Source organism: Rutidosis leptorrhynchoides, chromosome 8 (assembly GCF_046630445.1).
Source record: "Rutidosis leptorrhynchoides isolate AG116_Rl617_1_P2 chromosome 8, CSIRO_AGI_Rlap_v1, whole genome shotgun sequence".
NCBI lineage: Eukaryota > Viridiplantae > Streptophyta > Magnoliopsida > Asterales > Asteraceae > Rutidosis > Rutidosis leptorrhynchoides.
In genome coordinates, this window is record NC_092340.1 from 137893218 (window position 1) to 137905391 (window position 12174).

Genomic DNA, 12174 nt, shown 5'->3' on the forward strand with positions numbered 1-12174 from the left:
CTCGAAGAACTTGATGCTCAAAATGAACAAATGAGAGAGTTTGTAAATCGGCAAGCTGAAACTCTATCAGATTACACACCTGTTGATCTGAGGAGTCATGTGCAAAAAAATCTCATATCATCGAATTTTGATGAATTCAAGAGCTCCGAAATCACCAACTATCCCGATGATACTTTTTATTCAGTCTTACCAATTTCACAATATATCGACATATTAGCCTCTACCAACGAAATCATCGATCCATCAATGGATGAAGAAGAAGTAAGGGTAACAAATTGGTACTCTTGGGAAAACGATAACGTTGAAAATTTTACCCCCGAGACCAAAGTGGAGGAACCGATAAGGACCGTTAATGAAGAAGAATTTGTTTTAATTCAGCCACAACCTTCCAACCCAATATTCTCAATAGACGAGTCATCTACCGAAGATGAACTACGAGCTGTAATAGATAATGACACCTTGGATTTCACCCAATTGGGTAATAGAGGTGAAAACTTTGATCCCGAGAATAAAAGGAAGGAAATGATAGGAATTTTCCACCCTATAGTATGTATGTCGGTGTATATCGATCCATTTGACCAAGAACCAGAAAAGAGACATATCCATTTACTTAAAGCTACACTTAAAAAAGAATTAAGTAGTGACGTTCGGGTGGGTCTAAACTTTAAACCCATTGATATATTATATACCACTCGAAATGTAAATAACTGGCTCACTATTCTAATTCGTGGAACTTATTCTACCGACTTCACATGTCGTCAGCTAAGTGTGGGGAAGTCTAACCCCACTTAACGTTAAATTAGAGGTTCGGGTTAGTTCATAACTCGTTAATAAACATGCATGATGAGTAAGGGTAAAAGACGCATTTTCAAAATATTAGCAAACAGTTCAGAAAAGCAACCATTTTTGAAGTAAAACATGTGTGATAAAACAAGAAGGAATGAACGATGAGGCGCGCCATCTATCATTCGGCGAGCTTTGTAATTACAAACTGGGTATTTTTAATCACTTTTCTACACTAATCACCCTCATGAATTTATAATTAGAGTCTGATTTCATGCAAATAAGGGCATTGCATGATCTCAAGTGTGGGGAAGGGTTATAAATTCTCTCGGGTTTATACTTGGCTTATTTTCTAAATATTGTGAAAATTTTAAAAATTTTCAAATAAATGAATTCAAAATCATGTTTATACATATTTATGAACAATAAAACTAGGTGTTAATGCCGAAATTATTGTTACCTCGGAAAGGACATAAATTAATAAACAACTAAGACGCTTGAATTTATTTATTAGAATTAAAAAGACGCATGAAAAGAGCCAAGTGTGGGGAGAATGTACCAAGTTATTCAATTAAAAACTATCTATCACATGTTTCCGTAAAGTTATTGCAGGTGCTTTTGTTTTGGACTAATTAACTGTTTTACCCGATGAAAGAAAAGAAAAGATGGATCTACACGATGAATCAATTCCATCATTAAAAGGAAGTAAAGTCTTCCGAAAAAGACACGCGCTTCTTGATTTAGGTCAGGAAGTTGTCGTCCAGGCCAGCTGTAGGTTGACGAAAAATCTAGAAAAGTCATCTCTAAAATCAGCAGGAAATCCACGGGCCTCAGCATCAAACAGGGTCGCCAAGTGGTCAGAATTATCCTAACCATGAGAGGATCTATCTCGTAAAATGGGGAGGGCGCCGTGTAAATTAGCTTGATAAGACTAATGAATCAGACCCCCAGAAAGGATAATCTCCTTAAAGATTAAAAATCAGCTTTTAAGCCTGGTATTACTCAATCCTTGAGATTGACCTTAAAGATTGAGAATTACAAACTCATGGAATTCAATGATATCTAAACTCGAGATTGAACGAGAAAATATTTTGATCAAATTATAAACCGATTTGTTTTCTAAAAACCCATTTTCAATGCGTTCATTACCATTGAACGTAAAATCCTGAGAATTCATCAGGATTCATTAGGTCACCTGAACCAAACCGGGTGTCAACCGTAAGAACGGTGGTTGCATAGCATGGTCGAAGACAGGACCTTGTGCCAGACCGAAAAATCATAGGATGATCTTTACTATTGCTCCTACAAAGGATAGTACTAGCATCCGACACGTTTTTGGACCATAATCAAATGCATGTCATTAGACATTGCCTTAACAGTTGCTTGTTCAACGCTTTCCTTTACAACCGGACGGTAGTTTACCGAAAGGTAATATACGGAGCAAGTAAACTGGACGTGTTGCTTTCCTAATACAAGGTTAGCAAGTAGGTAACATAAAACGGCAAGTGTTGAGCTAAAATTTTCAAATCTGAAACCCACAAAACCCACAAAAATATTTTGCAACACCGGTGAAGGGTTATTCCGGAAAACTTATCTAGGGTAAAAGCTAGATTGAATTTTTAAAAGATCAAATGTTTTCATAAAGATCCAATTTCCTTAAGGATCTACATTTTCATAGTCATGTGAGACTTTAAACCGCCTTTCAAATGTGCACTTTGCTTTGGAAACCGAAAGTAAATCAGCTATTTGATTGCAAGTGTCATTGACCTAAACCCGAGGCAACTGTGGATGACACACCCACCTTTAACCATGGTTCTATCGTTACTATCATTGTTTATACCGCCATATCAAAATCACTGATGTACAAAGTGTGAAGAATAAAGAAGTGATTCGTGTGATGTATTATATTATTTCAAGTTCTGTATTGCTTGAGGACAAGCAACGTTCGAGTGTGGGGATATTTGATAGTGCTTCAAATGAACATATATTTTTTAGCAATATCCTCCCAATATGTAAATTATTTAGTTGTAATTGTTCTATTTTAAGTTGTAATCGTTTATATTAAATAAGTGCTAAGACAAAAGGCGAAAATGACGATTTGAAGACGCAAACGTCCAAAAAGCTCAAATGTACAAGATACAATCCAAGTGGTTCAATTTATTGATAAGAAACGTCTAAAAATGACAAGAGTACAAGTTGCCGAACGCAAAGTACAAGATATTAAATTATACGAAAGGACGTTCGAAAATCCGGAACCGGGACCTGAGCCAACTATCAACGCCTGACGCAACGGACCAAAAATTACAAGTCTACTATGCACAAGAATATAATATAATATTTAAATAATTATATAAATTATTTATATATTATATATTATATATTATATATTATATTAAATTACGTCGACAAAGAAGAAAACAAAGTAATGTGGCTGGATCCAGCTGGCCATGCGATCGCATGGCCTGGAAGGCAAAAATCCATGCGATCGCATGGCACCAGATACCTGGCCACATCTATAAATTCAGCATTTTTCTGCTCGAGTAATACACACATAAATATATTACTCCCTCTGTTATAGATAGTAAATATATATATATATAATATATATATATATATATATATATATATATATATATATATATATATATATATATATATATATATATATAGTATAGGGTAGTTTTATATTAGATTAGTTTGGGTTATGTAACGGTTAATTTACGGGTTTTAAAAGTCGAAGTTCTGTCCGTGTAAAGCTACGCGATAAATAATCAATGTAAGTTATGTTCTCCTTTTTAAAATTAATGTCTCGTAACTAAGTTATTATTATGCTTATTTAAATCGAAGTAATCATGATGTTGGGCTAAATATTAAAGACGGGGTAATTGGGCTTTGTACCATAATTGGGGTTTGGACAAAAGAACGACACTTGTGGAAATTAGACTATGGGCTATTAATGGGTTTTATATTAAATTAACGATACCTCGTTAATTTAATATAAAGGTTACAATTTGACGTATCTATATATAACCACATACGCTTAATCGGACACGATGGGCGGGATATTTATAAGTACGAATTATTGTTCATTTGACCGGACACGGGGATGAATTAATAGTCACTGGACTCATTAAAACAAGGGTGGATTACATTCAAGGGTAATTGGTGTAATTGTTAACAAAGTATTAAAACCATGGATTACACACAGTCGATAACCTGGTGTATTCATTAAACAAAGTATTAAGACCTTGTTACAGTTCGAATCCCCAATTAGTTAGAATATTCGACTTCGAGTATAAGGTTAAATTTGCCGAGCATTTTATAATTATGACCGATGAATTATCATGGACAAAAACTAGATAGGTTTCAAATACATCTAGGACAAAGGACAATTAACCCAGGATAAATTATAATCAAAACGTCAAACATCATGGTTACGGAAGTTTAAATAAGCATAATTATTATATTGTTATTTATTTTACGCACTTAAATTATAGTCATTTATATTTTGCATTAGGTTTTAATTGTGACTTAAAATATAAAACCGACAAACCGGTCATTAAACGGTAAACCCCCTTTTATATATTATTATATATAATTATATATATTTTGTACAAATATAGTTAATTAAAATATAGTGTGAAATAAGCCATCTCCATGTGGAACGAACCGGACTTACTAAAAACTATACTACTTTACGATTAGGTACACTGCCTATAGTGTTGTAGCAAGGTTTAGGTATATCCCATCTGTAAATAAATAATTAAAACTTGTGTTATTTGTATCGTATTTCGTATTAAAATATAATAGTATTTTCGTACCCCACGCACAACACATCAGCTGCATTCCAGCTATGCTGGTTCTTCATTGATGAGTCACTTGATATTCTTGATTTGCTGAGTACACATCCTGTGCTTAATTGAAGAATACTGTCTACCTTGTGCTAGTAGACTAGGCAGCAAACTTGTGATGGCCCTGTCAATACACTTAACGGCTCTGTCACTTGGTCCCATAGCTTGATCGAACTTTAAATGAATTTAATAAACAACAATGCATTCTTTTATTCAAAAGTTTCACAAAAAGGAAATTTACCAAAATATGTAGTTTAACAAACCTAACATATTAAATAACCAAAGTTAACATCAACATTATCAACCAAACACCTACAAATTTAATAATTCAAAAAGAGAATGCAAGTTTAATGTTTCATAAGTTGTTTAACAAAATCTGCCCAAATGCATGCAGACACTTCTAACACAGCGGAAGCACCAAACAACTCAAGTACCTGTGAAAACATGTAAGTAAACTGTGAACAAAAATGTTGAGTGAATTATAGGTTTAAATAAACGAATAAACTTTAGACCACAAGATTTAAAATGTTAGAAAACATAAAACATTATTCCATTATCAATGAGCCACATGGTAACCACTTAACCATTTATTTACCCTTGCCAAACACGATATATATACACCGAACAAGTGTATCTTCAAATAAATACGAAGTACTAATGCATTTAAATTGTTAGCGCGACTAGCTCGAAATGGGGCTGTCAAGCCCGATAGATCTATCCATAGGATTCGCGTTTACCAGTAGAAACCAGTGATTACAGTTACCAGACTAGGAAATATTTTTGTTTAATTCATAATGAATAATTTATCTTTAATTGCCACTTGTGTCTAAATGTAAAACAAAAAGCATGTAATCACATCCTAAAAATACTTTAAAAAGTATGAAAAATGGGACTATAACTCACCTTAAAGCAAATGAAGTAACCACACAAAATGCGAACAGCAAACGAAGTAAAGTGATCAAGAATGACCACAACGCCGACCTATAAATAAAGCAGGTCGATATAAATAACTAACTTAGGTCAAGTCTTAGTATGATAGCTATAGTACATGTTGAAAGTAAACATAGAACAACACTCCACATGCTCCGGTTTGATCAGAACAGCGTAAGGACACATATTTTCTATTTTTAGAAGGTTTCTATTTTTAGCAGGTGTCCATTTTTGGAAAGTTTCTATTTTTAGAAAGTTTCTATTTTAGAAAAGTTTCTATTTTAGGAAAGTTTCCATATTTAGAAAGTTGCTATTTTTGAAAAGTTTATAAGTTAGGAAAGTTTCCTTAATTAGAAAGTCAACAAAAGTCAACTAAAAATCAAAATCAACTGAAAGTTAACTCAAAAGTCAACCTTGGTCAAACATAGTCAACATTAAATTTTAAAGTATAAGTTATGTTAATAATATAAGTTATAATGTTAATTAAAGTCAAATATGTATAATTATGCCATATCATAAGTTTAATTAAATTAAAATGAATTATTAAGGTTAATATAAGTTTAAATGATATAACTAATATATTATAAGTATTTAATTAATTAATTAAATATTAATCATAATATAAGTATTATTAATTAATAATAAATTTTAACCATATCATAAGTATTATTAATTAATAATGAATTATTAATCATATCATAAGTTTCTAATTATAATCATTAAATCATAAGTATTTAATAATTAAATTATAATTAAATAATAACTAAGCCTTATAATAATTAAATAATTAATTAATCTTTATTATAAGTCTTATTAAAATAATCTCATAACATAAGTTTCATACTTACCATAAGTATTTTTCATTAATAATAAAAGTATTATTAATCATAAGTTTAATTATTTAATCAAAATGTAATTAATAAATGATATAATAAATATGTATATCATAAGTCTTAAATTAAAATAATTACTTTTTAGATCATAAGTAATTTATTAATAATGAAAATTATTATTTTTATCATAAGTTCCATTTTATAACCATAAGTTTTAATTAAAAGTTCATCGGGTCATAACTTGAGCCCCCGGGAATCGGTTTTCGGAGAGTCTTATATATATCTTCGCCTAACCAACCCACCGATACATTAGTGTACTCAAGAACACCCCAATAACAGCCATCAAGTTGTGCCCATCAGCCATTATTCAACTTGGAGCTTTAATCCGTTCAAAAACATGTTTTCACAGGTACTTGATTTGTTTGATGCTTTCGCTGTGTTAGAAGAGTCTGCATGCATTTGGGCAGATTTGGTTAACGATTTATGAAACGTTAATCTTGCATTCTCTTTTTGAATTATTAAACTTGTGGGTGTTTGGTTGACAACATTTTATGTCAACTTTGGATATTAATATGTTGGGTTTGTTAAACTGCATATTTTGGTAAATTTCCTTTTTGAGAAACTTTTGAAATAAAATAATGCAATGTTGTTTATTAAATTCATTTAAAGTTCGATCAAGCTGTGGGACCAAGTGACGGAGCCGTTAAGTGTATTGACGGGGCCATCACAAAACTAAACACTTGACACAGCAATATCTGTTGTCTATACATAAACAAACTTGTGCTGGCTGCACATAACATTTTAGTGCAAATAAATTACAGTTTTGTCATAATTAAATCCTTAATTATTTTGGGGACTCAACAATTAGATACATAAGTATCCGTACCCGAAAATCCTAGTCACTCATAGTCCAAAAGTGACCCGTGACGAAGTCTGAGCATCCAATTAGTTTAACTACTAAGTTCAGATGTGGTTGCCAAAACCAAATAGATCTATCCCCATTATTCATGTTTACCAAATTCAGGTAATTAACAATATTGGAATCGGGATTTCAGTAGACTATAAAAGTTACTCCGTAGAATATAGTTTAGTTACTCATGTTCACAGTGTAAAACATAGATAAAACATAATTCACATTCCAAGTTACAAAACGTTTAAAAGGAACCACACAGTTAATTATATATATATTGTATTAATATAGCAAACATGTCTTGAAAAACATAAAGCATGTCTTAAACAGTAGATATGTATTCTCACCCCAAAATATGAAAACAGTAAAAAGGGGCTATGAAACTCACTTATGACGAACTTTATAAAATCATAAAGCATAGTAAAATGGTAAGCATGTTTTGAAAAACACAAAACATGTCTTAAAACATTAAACATGCTTCTCAGCCCAAAAATATTGAAAAAGAGAACTATGAAACTCACTTTGCAATAAACAAGTGTTTGTGTTGTCAGTCGCGGTGTCGAAGCCAACGGATGAAATTCGAGACATTGTACCTAAGTCAATTGGTTTAGGTCAGAGACTATATTATACTAAATATAGTGTTTGATTAAGTTTATGATCTGAGTTGGTAAGTTCTACAAGTTTCGTTTAACACTTAGTTTTCTAACTTATTATTTTCAGATTTTTTTTGTTCCGGACCAACACTTTGACCCTAGTGTTTCTCACAAAATACAAATCCATTTAGGATGAGATTACCACCCCTGGAAAGGTTTTTTTGTCTAGTTTCTAACCATGTAAGGTTCTGTTTAAGATTCAAAATAAAAGTTGGTCAAAATTGCATATTCCCACAGGTGTGCAAAACTGTCTAGATTTACAATATAAGCTTCCATGCAAGCTTAAAAATAGTAAAACACATTTATTTGACTTAATCCTTTTACAGAGGATTTAAAAGATGTAAATAAAAATATGTTTAAAAGGATTCATCTCCAAGTCTTTATTAACTTAGTTTTTATAGGTGGTGTTCTAGACCATCATTAGACTACAACAATTTCATAGGTCAACTTAGGATGACCATTTCTCCATGATTACTACATGGTTTTAAGTGGTTCAAATTGTGATTTACTCATTTATGTGTGCCATTTAAATAACATAAATTTATATTTCCAGAACCTTTTTAGTGTTTGATTTTTACTTGGTCCTTTTGAACTTGGTCAGATATGTCCAAAATCTGACATGATGTGAGAAAATAAAAATGAAAAATACCTTTTTTCTTTTGAGAAAATTATGAAAACTTTACAAAGAGTCAAAAACATATATATGAACATGGATTAAAAGTATAAAGTCCAGTATCAAAGTTTAAGTTAGTTTTTAGGCCATGATCTTAAGAGGGCTGACTTGGACAGATTCCTGTTTATGAAGTTTCTATGTGTTCCAGTTACTTCTTCTTGGTTTTAAGTGTTCAAATCATTATTAGTGTTATATAATGTATATATAAGTACATATATATAGCCACAACTTGACAAGATCATGGCTAGCCATATGAACATCCTTATGTTTAAAACACTAGATCTAGTATTTTCACCAAGTTTGATCTTGTTAGAGGGCTTTGTAAAAGGGAAAAAAAATGAAAAGAAATAGTTAGATTTTTATACTTAGATGATGGATGATGAATGAAGATGAAGAAGATGGTTGAAGATTGTTGAAGATAGTTGAAGGTGTTTGAATACTAGAGAAAAAATGCAAGTAATAGAAATTGTTGTGATGGTGAATATGATGGTGATGGTGGCGTCAAAAGGAAGAAAGAAAGGGGGACAAAATGGTTTGGTTCATGCATTAATTTAATGAAGGATGTGATGGTTTTTGCATGTAATTAGGTGGTACTTAATTAAGGCTTAATCCCATGCAAAGGTGATTAAGGTGTTAATGGTGCTAGTGATCATAAGCTTAAGGTTAATGGTGGTGTTTATGAATTAATGTGAGTGAACTAGCATTTGATTAGTGTTAATGAGTGTATGCATCTAGTTTACTTGTATTTTAACGAATAAAGTCTTGTATTTTTACTTAACAAAATACTTATAATTGTTTATTTGCATACTTGTACATATATATAAACTACATATATAAGTATTGAATATTTTATCGTAGTCACGGTATGGATTCGAGTTTAAGTGAAAGTGCATTTTCATAAATACTTATGAAAATCTAAAGTCCCGTTGAAAAGGTAAAAGACTTAACAAAAATACTTTGCTTATCATGTCGGAAATAAAATCCTTTCCGGTTTAGGTGTATACTTATACATTATTATAGTTCATAATGTATGTGTGTACGCATAAGGGTGTGTCTAAGGGTTTGTGTGATTGTATAAACATCAAGAAAAATCTAAGAAGAGAAAATAACAGTTTGCTTATTGTGCTGGGAATTCTATTACTAGATTTGAATAATGTAGTCGGAAAAATTTGGGGTCGTCACAAAACTCGGCCCAATCCGAGGGCATGGGCGGTAAAACCCCCTCCCTCTCTGCCCCGTAACACGATGTGCGGAAGATACCATTTGGTGAAATTCAAGGGGTAATTGACAACCTTGTGTGCAATGCTGCACTCCACGAGAGTCGAACTTTTGACCTCTCGTTAAGAGAGGCAGAGCTACAACGCAAGGTTGACACTTTAGAAGTCTTTACAGCGAGTTAATTAATTGGTTAGTTTCAAGTTTCAACGTATTTTTTCTAGTTAATTATTGAATTTTGTTAATGACAGCCTTATGGTTGTCGTTAACACGTTTTAAGATGTTGTATATAACGATTACTAGTCACTTTTAATGACGATTATCGAAATGTACAATTATGTAAAGCGTGTTAATGATAATCTTAAATGTTGTTGCTACCAAAATCCTTAAATATTACCTTCATGGCAAGCCTACTTATTTCGACTTTCTATACGTTAACCCGAGTTTTATTCAGTTATGTTATTTGATGTCTTTTCTTACACAACTAACACTTTTGAATTGCTAAATAGTATTCAAGATTCTCTGGGTTGCAGCCTTGAAGAGAGATTCTTGATTGAGTTGAATGAATTATGCTTTTAATTATATCATTATTGATTGATAATAAAATTTTAGATAAGTTCTTCCTACGGATCAACTTTGTTTACGTGTTAATAATAAACCGTATATACTAAGATCGTTATCATCATTTCGCAACTAACTTTAATTCCGTATGTCCCAGCGATGATGCATGTTACTCTAGTTGTTGAGAGACATGCGACATATATAAAAAAATAGAGGTTACGGGTTGTTACTCTAGAATACCACTCATGACACATTTTTCACATCGCGTTGGGGGTATAGGGAATGAGAGTTTTACCGTCCATGCTCCGTATGAGATTTGTGCGAGTTTCCTCCTGAGCACGCAGTTGGAGGCGGGTATATCAACTACAGGAGATGATCGCGTGAGTGGTTAAGTCCTCCATGAGTGATCCCAACTAACTGCTGTCTAAAAAAAACAAAAAAAGGTTACGGATTTAAATTTACGTGATTTTTCCCGTTGTCCATGATATCGGCCGGTGCGAATCCACGAAAGACGGTTTTACCCTTTTTTCAACTTTAATGCCATATTCAAATAGTGCTTCACCATCCTTTGATAGTCCGTCGTAATTCAATCAGGTTTGAAATCACATATTTAGAAAACATACATAATCATTTGTTCTTTAGAAACCCTGATATATGTACGTCCAATGGATTTGAGAAGTCTAATAATATCTAGCCTTTTTAGTGGTCTTTGTATGTCATTTAATGTGTTGTTCTATATCATATCGTTTGATTTTTTAATAATTTTAATGTTGGTAATTTTAATGTTATCGATAATCATTTTAGTTAATTGGTAGTTTATGAAAAAAAAAAGAATTATTGAATTATACTCAATAAATAGTTTGGAGACTGCAGCGTGTACGTTTGTTTGAGATAATTCGATAATGTATTTTTTTTAACGGCAAAATTATATTGATTATAAACTCCCTAGAAGCTTGGAGAGAAAATTAGAAGGGCTTCGGGAGCCACAAATTCCAGATAAAAATTTGATGACGCCTATATTTTAACCAATTAAAAGAATACAATTGAATTACATTAAAAATCATGTTTTTTTTTTAAGATAGATCATGAAACACTACTCGAATCTGAATCGCCACAACACCCAAAGAAATGTAGTAACTATGGCAATTACTCGTTTCTTGCAGTTAACTGAAATTTGTATCGGACCAAGCCACAAAATTCAACCATGAATCAAATACCGGCATGTCGCAAGCTAACCATCTCCGAATCTTAGTCCACAATTCGATAATGTATTGGAAATTGCATCTTTGGATGATAGTTAACCATGAATGATTACATCATTTCAAAAAGAGTTGTGTCATATTTTCAAAAGGTGTAAACTAAGAGTTGCACATTTTCGTTGAAAGATTGAATCCTTTTATTGAAAGGTTGTGTCATTTGTATATTTTTGCCTGAACGCAAATCTCGTTATTGTCTTATCTCAGTTAAGATTACGTGATACTTGAGGTTTGTGAGGTCAAAATAGTTAATTGAAAAAGTGATTACACGATTCAAGAATCAGTCAGATTACCAATTTAATCCCTATTTTTTAACATACAATGTGTATATTTTGAATATACGGAAGAGCTTAATCATAAGATTAGTGATTTGCTACCGGATACCTTAAGATAATATAGTAATCTCATTCATACATAACATTACCCTGTTAAGATATCTATGTATCATCGGATTAGACAAACTTCTTGCAAGCTCATAAGTCTGTCTCGTTCTAAGGATATTTTTTTTT